This window comes from Bos indicus, chromosome 15, assembly GCF_029378745.1.
Source record: "Bos indicus isolate NIAB-ARS_2022 breed Sahiwal x Tharparkar chromosome 15, NIAB-ARS_B.indTharparkar_mat_pri_1.0, whole genome shotgun sequence".
In the NCBI taxonomy this organism is placed as follows: Eukaryota; Metazoa; Chordata; class Mammalia; order Artiodactyla; family Bovidae; genus Bos; species Bos indicus.
The window spans coordinates 26,544,171-26,558,262 of record NC_091774.1 but is presented as its reverse complement, the minus strand read 5'-3'; positions in this window follow the sequence as shown (position 1 = coordinate 26,558,262).

Here is a 14,092-nt window from a genome sequence, read left to right as displayed (position 1 = left end):
CCACCAGTTAGAATAGGCTAGGTTATGCTGAAGCAACAAATAAACACAAAGTCTTACCAACCTGGAACAACAAAGGGTATTATTTTGTAAGCAATATCATAAAATGTAGAACAGAGCTGGGGACTTCGTTCTTCATATCCTCACTCCAGGACAGTCATCACTGCAAATATTACCAGTCAGTGCTGCGAAAGAAAAGCCAGTTTGGGAAGATCTTGCATCAGCAATAACATGCTCTGGCCTGGAGTGACACTTGTGACTTCTGCTCACAATTTACTGTCACCTGGTCAAACATCCGAACCCAACTGTAAGGTTAAGACGTGCAGTCCACCACGTGTTTAGAAAGTGCAGAACTGGAAACGGGATAAATAAGTACCACGGCTGCCCTCTTCACTGGGCCCATCATGCTGTTTCACATTCAGTGGCTTTGTATGTTCTGTTTCTTCTGTTTGGAATGCCATTATCTCCTCCCAGAAGGCAGCTATTCATCTTCCAAGGCTCATTCAGATGTGTCTCCTCTCCAAGCCACTCTACAACTCCTTATCACATTGCTTTGCAATGTTGAATTTATCTGTATGTTTCTCCACTGCACTGAGAGTCCCTTTAGAGAACAAAACAAATGCCTGTAGGCTGAATAAATGAATTCTGATCCTCCTTGCCCAACGTGGCCCGATCTGAACCCCCCCAATCCCACGGCAGAAACGGCCCAGAATGTTATGGAAGGAGAAAAACAAGTTTTGCCAAGTCCTTTCCCTGTGCTTTCACCGTAATAGCTCACATTTAGGAAGCACAAGCTTGTACTGGGCACATTGAAGAGTGCTGTTTATATCATCTCATTTAACCCTCCCAACATTATAAGGCCCATTGTGTTAAGAGATTACAATATGAAATGTTTAGAGAGGTTTTGTGACCTGTCCAAGGTCATACAAATCGTGAGTGAGAGAACCAGGCCTGGAACTTGTTTGATCAGAGGATAAGATTTGTGCTTTTAGCCATTTACTGGGTTGCGTCCACAGGTTACAGAGATACACCACTGATACAGGCCCATCCCTGAGGGACTCTGATTCTTCCACTTTTCCGAAGCATGCCGCTGGCAACGAAGACAGAGAAATCCCTCCTTCATTGTCCGTAATCAAATGTGTGCAGAGTTTAGAGACTGAGAATATACTAGAAGCCTCACCCCATCATAGTTCCATTTGGTTGGAGCCCAAAGAAAACCCAACATGGAAACTAGCCTGCTTGGACCACAACAAAGAGAAGATTGGAATGAATAGTTCATTGAATTGGGATTATTTAGCCTGAAAAACGAAAGCTAAGAGTGACTTAATAAATGTTGGTTGATGACCAGCTGTTCACTAAACCCACTGAGGATAAAAAAGACAGCACTTAAAATTCAACGTGGGGGATTTCAATTAGGCAGCAAGAAGACTTTTTAAAATATCTTTAACTAGTGAGGGGCGATGGAGTCTTCTCTGAGTCTAGAGGCCTATTTAGTTATTTATTATTTGTTTATGTGTTTAGCTACTTATTCATTCTTCAGCAATCATTTATTAACCAGATGCTAGAAATACAAATATGAGTAAAAAATAATTCTCTGCCTTTGAGACTTTCTTCCTGGAATCTTTTTGCAAGAAGTAAAATGTCTTTGAAAGATACACAACAACTCACAACACTTGAATGCAAATACTCTGTTACATTTCCCAGAGAGGCCTTGGTTACCAGACATGGTGTATATTGCTGAAAAGGATAGAGGCTGAATAGAAAGGGAGAGGAATTTTGGGGGGTTAGAATTCTACTGGTTTCCTATGGCTGCTGTAACAAATTACCACAAATTTAGGGACTTAAAACATGTTGTTTAGTCTCTTACAGTCCTGGAGGCCTGAGTCTGAAATCAGTTTCACTGGGCTAAAGTCATTTAACTGGGCTAAAGTCAAGATGTCAGCAGGGCTGACTCAGTCTGCAGCCTCTGAGGGGAGAATCTTTTCCTTGACATCCTCCAGTTTCGGTGGCTGCCTGTATTCCTTGGCTGGTGGCTCCTTTCTCCATCCTCGGAGTTCATCACCCCAGTCCTTTCCTTCTGTCATCACATCTCCTATCTGTGACTCAGATTCCTCCTCTTTCTCTCCCAGGACTCTTGTGATTACATCCTGCCCATGGTGATCATCTCAAAGTTCTTAACGTTTGTTTGCCGTAGAAAGTCACGTTATCGATTTCTAGGGATTCGGATATGGATGCATGGTGGGGGGTGGGGTTGGGCATCATTCAGCCTTCCACAGGAACAGATTGACTATTACAGCAACTTTGCCCGTTTAACAGTTGAATCAGGATTGACCCTGATGCTCTACATCACTGAAGTCACCATGGATTATGGGAGAGTGTCTTGGCCAGTGGCACATAACCAGCGGATGCTGGCAGATTCACTGGATTTGCCCCATGGTATGGTCAGCCCTGTAGTGGAGTTTAGGTATTGTACTGGCTAGAGGCAAGAGAATAGATGAAAGAAAACTTTACATCCATTCCAGTTCTAGAATGATGCCTAACACTTATAAGCATTTATAATGTGCCAAGTACCATGCTAAGCATCTTATAGCTTTTGAAGCTATTTATCAAAGTAATCTGCATACAAAGTAACCTTATCAAAGTCTAAAACAATAAATAGTGCTAAAAGACTCAATCAGGGACTTCCCTGGTGATTTAGTAGTTAAGACTTCACCTTCCAATGCAGGGGGTACAGGTTGGATCCCTGATTGGGGACATAAGATCTCATATGCCTTGGGGCCAAAAAACATAAAACAGAAGCAATATTGTAACAAATTCAATAAACACTTTAAAAATAAAAATGGTCCACATCAAAAAAGTCTTTAAAGAACATATATGATTTTTTAATAAATAAAAGAGTCAAACAACAGTAGTCATCTCTTCTACCCCTCCTCATCTCCTCTGTCCCACAGAATTAATCTCTCTCAACTCAGTACTTTCTACTGGCCTTTACCTCCAATTTTAAATAACATGCTTACACTGCTATTTCTTGAGTTCTCAGATTCGTACAATTTCTACTAAATTCCTATCATCGCAGTTGAGGATTTCACTCTCTCAGACACTACCATCTTCTTTCTATTGTCTCTCCTCTATCCTTCTAGTGTAACTATGTAACAGTTTGGGGTTAAATTAGTAGCCTGTTTTTATAACCATCCTGACTGCATGAGTATTATTCACTGTTGAGCCAGATAGCTTACCATAATTATGTGTCATTTCTCATAGATTGTTTTTCCTGGAGTTTCTAATTGCCTACTTTAAAAAAAAAAAAAAAAAAATTGCTGCTTTATGTGAACCAATTATCCTGCTCTTTCTTCCAAATGTTCCAACTGATCAATCACCTAGCAATGATTTTCAAAATATTTATATCCACCAATTTCTTTTCTCCCCATGGTCCTCCATTCTCCCATTCCAACCCAAACTTTTCCTCTTGAGGTAGGTGCAGGACTGTTGCCCCAGGACTTGGCTCTTACCATCTTCCTATACTAGATACCCAAAGGCCCCACAGCAGGTAAGTGTTAGACCTTAGATTTGCACCTAAGTGTGGCTACATCAAAATCCCACCCCCATAGCTACCATGCTATATGGCTTCTATAATTCAAGCCTTCTAAAGAGTGGCTATAGAGTTTGAGCTGGAGGCAACTACTATATGGAAATAGTTACTGTTGGTGATTGTGTTGCTTCTGAACTCTACACTTGCACAAACTTTCAAAACAGATGACAGTTCTCAAAGTGTTGGGATTTGCTCTTCACACCTGGAATAAACAGCATGCAAACAGGGGATTTTTTTTTTAACCTTGCAGACATTTCCATGTGAGTTTGTTACCACTTTGGGAATCCTTCTTTCTTACTGTAAGGCTTTGTTCAGAAGCAACATCTGGTGGCTGTGGGGTGTTTTTTCCTCCCTGATTTATTTATTTTCTCTACCTTTTCCCTGAGGTCTAGGAAGATTTCCAGTGGGCATACAGTCTGCCCAAGCAGAGAGGCAATGTAGCTTCTATCTGAATCACGTATACCTCTCCCTCCCTACCCCCTCTCAGTGTGCACTCTCACAAATACACAGACTCCTGGGCACTCAACCCCAGTTCTGTTGAACACAAAATAAGGATCTGGTCAGTGTCAGAAGACAGGAGTCTTATCAACCTGTTTGGACTGCAATCATGAGAGTGAGGGACTCAAGGAGGAAGAAGAGAAAGAAACTAAGAGGGGATTTAAAGTTGCTGCAAATATTCCTAAACGCCACTCTGCATCTTCTCTTCGATACTTCCAACTCCACACAAACCTAGACCAGAAACCATGGAGAAGCCAAAATTACAATCAGATCTTACCGTCTACCTAGGTGACGCCACAGAGTCCCCACGGGGTATAAATTCTTTTGGAAGCAAATGTGCACTGATGCATTTCCACTACTCTACCTCCATAGCACTCTCTCCTACGTTCTCTTTTGTCCCTTCTCTTCCCCCTTCATTTTTCCTTACTCTCTTCCCCTGTTTTTCTCTGGTTCTCCTTTCTTTAAAAAATTTTCAGTCACCCTCTTGTCGATCTGTTTGTGCTCTGTGCACGGAGCTCGGGAACCTCCCCAGAATAGTTTATAATGGCTTTTCTGTTTAGCTCGACTGCAGTCTAGCAGAGGTAATACAATCATGTCTCAGCTCCATATGGTCTCGGAGGCTGACAAGCAGAACAACCTCTGCTTTGTTTGTGTTTTAAACTTATGGTATTATGGGAGCCACGTGGGGCTGCTGGGCTAGGTTCCTCCCGCAGGACATATCAGAGAAGGAGCCAGGCTCCATGTCGTCCCTGCCTGCTGCCTTCCATGCACACACGCATGTGCACACACAGACACACACACAATCCACAGCAAATCAGGGCGTGGTGGAGGTGAGAGAATAAGGACCAAACCCAGAGAACATCAGGGGACACACAGGGAAACAGGGAAGGCAGAGTTTCAGGGACGGCGGAGGTGAGAGGGGAAGTGAAGTCATATTTATTGAGGTGTACACATATTCTGCTAGATTCTTACGTAATAATACTCATATATCTCCTTGGAATGTATTTGGTGCCCCATTTTCTCTCAGAAAACTGAGGTCAGGAATCTACTTGGCCTTTTCCGTATTAACGAGGAGACCTGGCATTGAACACTTGTCTGTTTGATCCTCAAAGTCATTCACAGTTCACTACAATGTTTCTGTTTAGAGTGGGTGGTGGGTACAATTCTTGACAGCTCTTCTCAGTGAAGAGTCCAGATACTACAGGCAGTGACACGGGATTGATTAGCACCCTCCCAAACTTGAGCCAGAGCATGGTTATGCAAAGTCACAGAGTTGTACCATCATCTTTACACAAACTCCAGCAGGTACAGGCTCCCCCAACTCCAACTAAAACAAATGAGGTTCTGTGTCTCAAAAGCGTTTTGAAAATGGTGAGATTTCAGTGCAGCATACTCACAAGGTGGTGTTATCATTGCTGCAATGACAGTAATGAGGTTTCACCGAAAAATGTAGACGATGACTTGGTGGGGAGAAGTTAGGAATATGTTAGAGATGAAACAATGGAAGACTCAGATCAGATCAGATCAGTCGCTCAGTCGTGTCTGACTCTTTGTGACCCCATGAATCACAGCACGCCAGGCCTCCCTGTCCATCACCAACTCCCGGAGTTCACCCAGACTCACGTCCATCGAGTCGGTGATGCCATCCAGCCATCTCACCCTCTGTCGTCCCCTTCTCCTTCTGCCCCCAATCCCTCCCAGCATCAGAGTCTTTTCCAATGAGTCAACTCTTCACATGAGGTGGCCAAAGTACTGGAGTTTCAGCTTTAGCATCATTCCTTCCAGTGAACACTCAGGACTGATCTCCTTCAGAATGGACAGGTTGGATCTCCTTGCAGTCCAAGGGACTCTCAAGAGTCTTCTCCAATACCACAGTTCAAAAGCATCAATTCTTCGGCACTTAGCCTTCTTCACAGTCCAACTGTCACATCCATACATGACCACAGGAAAAACCATAGCCTTGACTAGACGAACCTTTGTTGGCAAAGTAATGTCTCTGCTTTTGAATATGCTATCTAGGTTGGTCATAACTTTCCTTCCAAGGAGTAAGCGTCTTTTAATTTCATGGCTGCAGTCACCATCTGTAGTGATTTTGGAGCCCAGAAAAATAAAGTCTGACACTGTTTCCACTGTTTCCCCATCTATTTCCCATGAAGTGGTGGAAGACTCAAGCCACAAGTAATTACTGAGTGTCTTTAAGGTACTCTTTGTGACCCCCTGGACTGTAGCCTGCCAGAGTCCTGTCCATGGGATTTTCCAGGATAAAATACTGGAGTGGGTTGCCATTTCCTACTCCAGAAATAATGGGAGACTCAAGCCACAAGTGATTACTCAGTGTCTTTAAGGTACGAGGTGCTAAAGAAAAAAAATTACTTTTAAATCATGTGGTAGGTAGATCCATGGACCACATTGCTTAGATTTTTCCAGACAATTCCAATTCTAAATATTCTCTTTAATGGAAGGGAACCAATGACAGGCACTGGAAGGTCCACAATCAAGCGTCTGAATCTTATGAAAAAATAACAACAGCTAATATCTGTTCCAGGCTCTCTGTGGGCAGGTTCTGTGCAATTTATTCACTATCTCATCTAATCCGTGCAACTACTTGTGATGCAGACCTTATTATTAAAAGTACCTAGCTCATGGAAGCGATCAAAAAATATTGTTAAATGAACATCACCCCTGTTTTCTAGACTAGACCCCAGAAAGATTTCATAGCATGCCCAGCATCACACAACAGATGAGGGCTGCATGAGATGTGACCCCAGGTAACCTAACTGCCACCTGCCCCCTAGATCCCCACCCGGTACAGCCTGCATTCCTAACCCCCTCACTCTGCTTTTTCTCCATAAGGCTCTTAGATGGACTTTTCCCCCTGAAAGATCATATGCTCCAGTTTCTAATTTATAAAATCTGACCACCCTATGTGCAAAAAAAAGGTGCAAAGGGATCCTGTGCGGCTCCAGGGACAAGGGGAAGCCTCCAAAAGTTGAAGAAACATTAAAAGGGTGAGGGCTGCTTTCCAAGTAGATGCAAACTGTTTCCCTAGAGAATACTGAGACCAGCTTAGGCTATGGGCACCACCATTTGGGAAGACCCAAGGGTGGCTCCTGGGCTTCCCTGGTGGTTCAGATGATAAAGAATTTGCCTGCAGTGTGGGAGACCTGGGTTCGATCCCTGGGTCAGGAAGATCCCCTGGAGGAGGGAATGGCAACACATTCCCATATTCTTACCTGGAGAATTCCACGAACAGAGGAGCCTGGTGGGCTACAGTCCATAGGGTCGCAAAGAGTCAGACATGACTGAACGACTAACAGTTCGCTTTTCTTTTTTTCAAGGGTGGCTTCTACTGATTCTGGGCCTAGAGGAGGAATTGCAGGGGAGCCTCTCTGTTCTCAGGAGGGTGCCTGCTCAGCTCAGGAAATGCCCTGGTCCCGGCCCCGAGCAATGACTATCTTCTCCTTTCCTCTTGGGGCCTCAGGCCTGAATCACAAAGGGTGGTTCTAACTGCACATGTGTCTAGAAGCCTTCATCAGCTTTACTCGAAGCAATGGTAGTAGTAACAGTCAGCATTCACAGGGCACTTCTTATGTGTTAGTAACTATTTACACAGACTCGTTCATTCTTCTCACCCGCTTTACGAGATCGGGTTTATGAACACCGTTTTGCAAATGAGGAAACTGATATATTAGAGGTTAAAACCAAGGTTACGCAAAGAGTTCAGCATCCAAATAGGAATAAATAAATGTTATGGGTAGCCTTGAAGAAGAAAAAGAATTTTTTTTAAATCATACTTAGGACCTTAAACATAGGAGAAAGTAAGGACAGAGGGTTTTTTCCTTTCCCCTGGAAGCCAGAGAGGGTTATGGGAGGGTGACAGGTACTTGAGCACCTGTATTTTTTAGTACAAGCTAACTGAATGCCCTGATTCTCCTCCACCATCTGTGTGCCAGACGCATAATCTTCCTCCTACCTACCCCCTCAGCAGCCCATCACTATAGTAGCCCGGAGCCCACAATAGCTCCTAATCTCACCAGAGCCAAGAAAAAGTTTTGCACTCTCTGCACCCACAACTGGGTGCTTCTATAAGAGTGTGCCCACAAATGAACTTATCTACGGAACAGAAATAGACTCATAGACATAGAGAACAGACTTGTGGTTGCAAGAGAGACGGGCAGTGGGGGAGAAATGCACTGGGCTTTGGGGATTTGCAGATGCAAACCAGTATATATATGTAGGATGGATAAACAACAAGATCCTACTGTATAGCACAAGGAACTATATTCAATATCCTGTGATAAATCATAATGAAAAAGAGTATATATATCACAATAAACTGTGGAAAATTCTGAAAGACATGGGAATACCAGACCACCTGACCTGCCTCCTGCAAAACCTATATGCAGGTCAGGAAGCAACAGTTAGAACTGGACATGGAACAACAGACTGGTTCCAAATAGGAAAAGGAGTACGTCAAGGCTGTATACTGTCACCCTGCTTATTTAACTTCTATGCAGAGTAAATCATGAGAAACGCTGGGCTGGAAGAAGCACAAGCTGGAATCAAGATTGCTGGGAGAAATATCAATAACCTCAGATATGCGATGACACCATCCTTATGGCAGAAAGTGAAGAGGAACTAAAAAGTCTCTTGATGAAAGTGAAAGAGGAGAGTGAAAAGACTGGCTTAAAGCTCAACATTCAGAAAACGAAGATCATGGCATCTGGTCCCATCACTTCATAGGAAATAGATGGGGAAACAGTAGAAACAGTGTCAGACTTTATTTTTTGGGGCTCCAAAATCACTGCAGATGGTGACTGCAGCCATGAAATTAAAAGACGTTTATTCCTTGGAATAAAAGTTATGGCCAACCTAGATAGCATATTGAAAAGCAGAGACATTACTTTGCCAACAAAGGTCCATCTAGTTAAGGCTATGGTTTTTCCAGTGGTCATGTATGGATACGAGAGTTGGACTGTGAAGAAAGCTGAGCACCGAAGAATTGATGCTTTTGAACTGTGGTGTTGGAGAAGATTCTTGAGAGTCCCTTGGACTGCAAGGAGATCCAACCAGTCCATTGTGAAGGAGATCAGCCCTGGGATTTCTTTGGAAGGAATGATGCTAAAGCTGAAACTCCAGTACTTTGGCCACCTCATGTGAAGAGTTGACTCATTGGAAAAGACTCTGATGCTGGGAGGGATTGGGGGCAGGAGGAGAAGGGGACGACAGAGGATGAGATGGCTGGATGGCATCACTGACTCGATGGATGTGAGTCTCAGTGAACTCTGGGAGTTGGTGATGGACAGGGAGGCCTGGCATGCTGCGATTCATGGGGTCGCAAAGAGTCGGACATGACTGAGCGACTGAACTGAACAGATATGAATATATGTGTACATATATAACTGAATCACTTTGCTGTGCACCAGAAACTAATACAGCATTGTAAATTAACTGTACTTCAATAAAATAAATTTTAAAAAAGAGGGTGCCCAGCATTCATTCGTGCTACAAATATTTGTTGAATCTCTGCCATATACCAGGCACATTTTTAGGTACCAGAACAGACCAGTGAACAAAGAAAAAAAAAAAAAGACCCTGCCTTCATGGAGATTATGTTCTACCAAAGAGGATTATAGCACTGGGGACCATCAGCCCACTCACCTTCATCCAAGAAAAGTCAGTCCACCAAGGAGTCCAGAGATAGTGCTGGAGCTTTAGGTGCTAAGCTCTCCATACGGCGCCTGTTGCCACATACTCTCAGAGCTGCCCTTCCCTCACCAGCCTTTTGTTCCAACAGGGTAAGGAAATTCCAATTCCCCCAAGTCAAATTCCGCCCTCCAGAGTCTCTGACTTGGCCCCTCTCAGCCCCTGTTCTGGAGCCCTGTCTTCTCCAATGGTTTGCATCATAAATGTATAATGCCAGTCGAAGGAAGAACCCAGCCCAACCTGCTCTGCCTTGCATCCATAACAACCTTATCAAAGGGTTTTTTTCTGAGCACGAAGAACAGAGAGCCCTCCAGGTTTTGATTCATAGCAGGTGAAGGCTGGATGTGCTGAACGCTGATTGAAATCAGCGAGGTCAACAAAATACAGCTGAGAGTGCACAATAATTGGGCGAGAAGTACTGCTTCCTTGTTTTTTTTTGTGATCCCCTGCACTTCAGAGCTCCCGCTCTTAAAGGGAAGCCTTTGTCTTACACGCTTTGTGGCATCGGTGTGTGCTGTATTTGTATAAACTTCGGGTTTTGCTGACCCACAATTTCCTCTCCCTTTGTCCTGCAGTTGACTGGGTATTTTGTTTGGGGTGGGGAATTGGAGACTGAGGGGAGGGGGCTTTAGACTCTCAATTTTCATGTTGGGAGGAAACACACCCACACGTCTTTAGGTTTTGTTTCTGGAGAAGAAAGTCAGCGCTCCACCGTAGCCCTTTGGTGTTGATAAGACTACTGTATAGCAAGGGTACAATTCTAACCAACTCAAGCGCAAGTGACTACACCGCATTCAAAGTCTGCATCCACATATCCGCACACACACATACACATACACTCCATTTAAAGTGGTTTTATCTGAACCGAGCAGTCCCTGAAGGTAGGATCTTGGTCTTGCTCAGGGTCTCCCGAATACATATCACAGAGCTCAGCACAGGGTAGTTGCTTGAATGGATGACTGCCCAGCTGAACCTTAATGATGTTTCTAAATATCTCCTGAGCCTCTGCTATGCCAGGAGAGATGGATCTGTAGGTGAGCTTTTGTCCTCAGAGGAAAAGAGAAAACCATCATGTGGCCACTGCATTGAGGGGGGATACTGGTGAGGCAGCAGCTAACCCAGAGCCTTGGAGGCAAGGCAGCAAGGACTTAATAGAATGTGACATTCTCTCAACCAGGTCAGCACCTTAGGAAGCAAATGCTACGTGTTGGAAGGTGATGCTGATGGGGAGGATCGTTGAGACTGGTTTAGGCAATTTTATCTGTTGGATTCCATCCAGTCAGAAGGAACTCAACATCCTGCTCTCCAACGTGCTGATGATTTATTGCATCTCATTCTCCATCCAAAGAAGTCTGCTGCCTGTTTGAGCCCCTCCATGTGAAGACAAGTCCTGCCACCTTAATCCCTGGTCACAAAGCTGAACTAAGGAAGTTCTCACAATCACCATCTGACCCCTGAATCTGTCAATAGTAAACCCAGAAAGATGTTTCTTCTTTGATTAAAAGCCCTTCCTGCTGGCTTAAAAGGGACCCTGAAGGCACATGCTGCCACCCACATAAAAGTAGAAACTTCATTGTCATGGTAGAACACTCACCTCCCCAGTTGTAAATTGCTTAGAGATTAAGTCAAGAAGTTTCTTCAGTCAGTAATAACTTGAGCCACATAAGCAGCCATTCTGCCATCATCACTCACATAAACCATGGCAAAGACCTCCTAATGGGACTCCCCCTGTGCCTGCCTATGTTTCAAACTGCTGCCCTGTAATATTACTGAGAAACAAGTCTGGCAGATAATAACAAGTGTTGGCAAGGACATGAGAAACTGGAACCCTTATGCATTGCCAGTGGGAATGGTACAGCTGTTTTGGAAAACGTTTGAAAGGTGAAACAAAGTTACCATATGACCCAACATTCCACTACTTCCTAGCTAGTTGAGTTCAGTTCAGTCGCTCAGTCAGGTCCAACTCTGCGACCCCATGAATCGCAGCACGCCAGGCCTCCCTGTCCATCACCAACTCCCGGAGTTCACTCAGACTCACATCCATCGAGTCTGTGATGCCATCCAGCCATCTCATCCTCTGTCGTCCCCTTCTCCTCCTGTCCCCAATCCCTCCCAGCATGAGGGTCTTTTCCAATGAGTCAACTCTTCGCGTGAGGTGGCCAAAGAACTGGAGTTTCAGCATCATTCCTTCCAAAGAAAGCCTAGGGCTGATCTCCTTCAGAATGCACTGGTTGGATCTCCTTCCAGTCCAAGGAACTCTCAAGAGTCTTCTTCAACACCACAGTTCAAAAGCATCAATTCTTCAGTGGTCAGCCTTCTTCACAGTCCAACTCTCACATCCATATATGACCACAGGAAAAACCATAACCTTGACTAGACAGACCTTTGTTGGCAAAGTAATGTCTCTGCTTTTCAATATGCTATCTAGGTTGGTCATAACTTTCCTTCCAAGGAGTAAGCGTCTTTTAATTTCATGGCTGCAGTCACCATCTGCAGTGATTTTGGAGCCCCCAAAAATAAAGTCTGACGCTGTTTCCACTGTTTCCCCATCTATTTCCCATGAAGTGATGGGACCAGATGCCATGATCTTTGTTTTTTGAATGTTGAGCTTTAAGCCAACGTTTTCACTCTCCACTTTCACTTTCATCAAGAGGCTTTTTATTTCCTCTTCACTTTCTGCCATAAGGGCGGTGTCATCTGCATATCTGAGGTTATTGATATTTCTCCTGGCAATCTTGATTTCAGCTTGTGTTTCTTCCAGTCCAGCATTTCTCTTCCTAGCTAAGAGAAATGAAAATGTTGTTGTTCAGTCACTAAGTCATGTCTGACTCTGCAACCCCATGGACTGCTGCATGCCAGGCTCCTCTGTCCTCCAGTATCTCCGAGTTTGCTCAAATTCATGTCCATTGAGTTGGTGAAGCTATCTAACCATCTCATCTCATACATTAGAATTTGTACATGAATGTTGACAACAGCATTGTTCACAACAGACAGAAGGTGGAAAAAAAACAACATCTGTCAACTGATGAATGGATAAATAAAATGTGGTATAGGACTTCCCCGGTGGTCCAGTGGTTAACAATCCTCCTGCTAATGCAGGGGACAGGAGTTTGATCCTGGTCTGGGAAGGATTCCACACGCCATGGGGCAGCTAAGCCTGTGCACCACAAATACTGAGCCCGTGGTCTAGAGCCTGAGCTCAGCATGAAGAGAAGCCATCTCAGTGTGAAGCCTGTGCATCACAGCTAGGGAAAGCCTGGATGCCTTAACAAAGATCCAATGCAGCCAAAGGTTTTCTTTTCTTTTTTTTTAATGTGGTATATCCATCAATAGAATATTACTCAGCAGTATGAAGGAATCTTGAAAGCAATATGCTGATGAAAAAAATCAGTCACAAAAGGCTACATATCATGTGAGTCCATTTATATGAAATGTCCAGAGAGGGCAAAGCTATAAAGACAAAAAGTAGATTAGTGGTTGACTACACACACACAAAAAACATTGCATAATAGGTGAATTGTATGGTGTGCAAATTGTATCTCAATATTGTTGTTGTTCAGTCTCTCAGTGGTGTCTGACACTTTTCAACCCCATGGACTGCAGCACACCAGGCTTTCCTGTCATTCACCCTCTCTCCCTGAAGATTGCTCAAACTCATGTCACATTGAATCAGTGATGCCATCCAACCAGCTCATCCTCTGTCGTTCCCTTCTCCTTTTGCCTTCAATCTTTCCCAGCATCAGGGTCTTTTCTAATAAGTCCGTTCTTTGCATCAGGTGGTCAAAGTATTGGAGCTTCAGCATCAGTCCTTCCAAAGAATATGCAGGGTTGATTTCCTTCAGGATTGACTGGTTTGATTTCCTTGCAGTCCAAGGGACTCTCAAGAGTCTTCTCCAACACCACAGTTCAAAAGCATCAATTCTGTGGCACTCAGCCTTCTTTATGGTCCAACTCTCACATCCATACATGACTCCTGGAAAGCCATAGCTTTGACTAGACAGATCTTTGTTAGCAAAGGGGTATCTCTGTTTTTTAATATGCTGTCTAGGTTTGTCATGGCTTTTCTTCCAAGGAGCAGTATCTCAATATAACCGTTACCAAAAAAAAAATAGAGGTAAAAAAGTTAAATCTCCTCATATCCCTGCTGAAGACTTTCCTGACTTCCCATCACCCAAACATAAAACCCAAGCTTCTGGGGGTTTCTCTTGTGGCTCAGTGGCTAACACTCTGGGCTCCCAATGCAGGGGGCACTGGGTTCAATCCCTGGTTGGTTGGGAAACAAGGAATTTGGTTGTGGCGGTT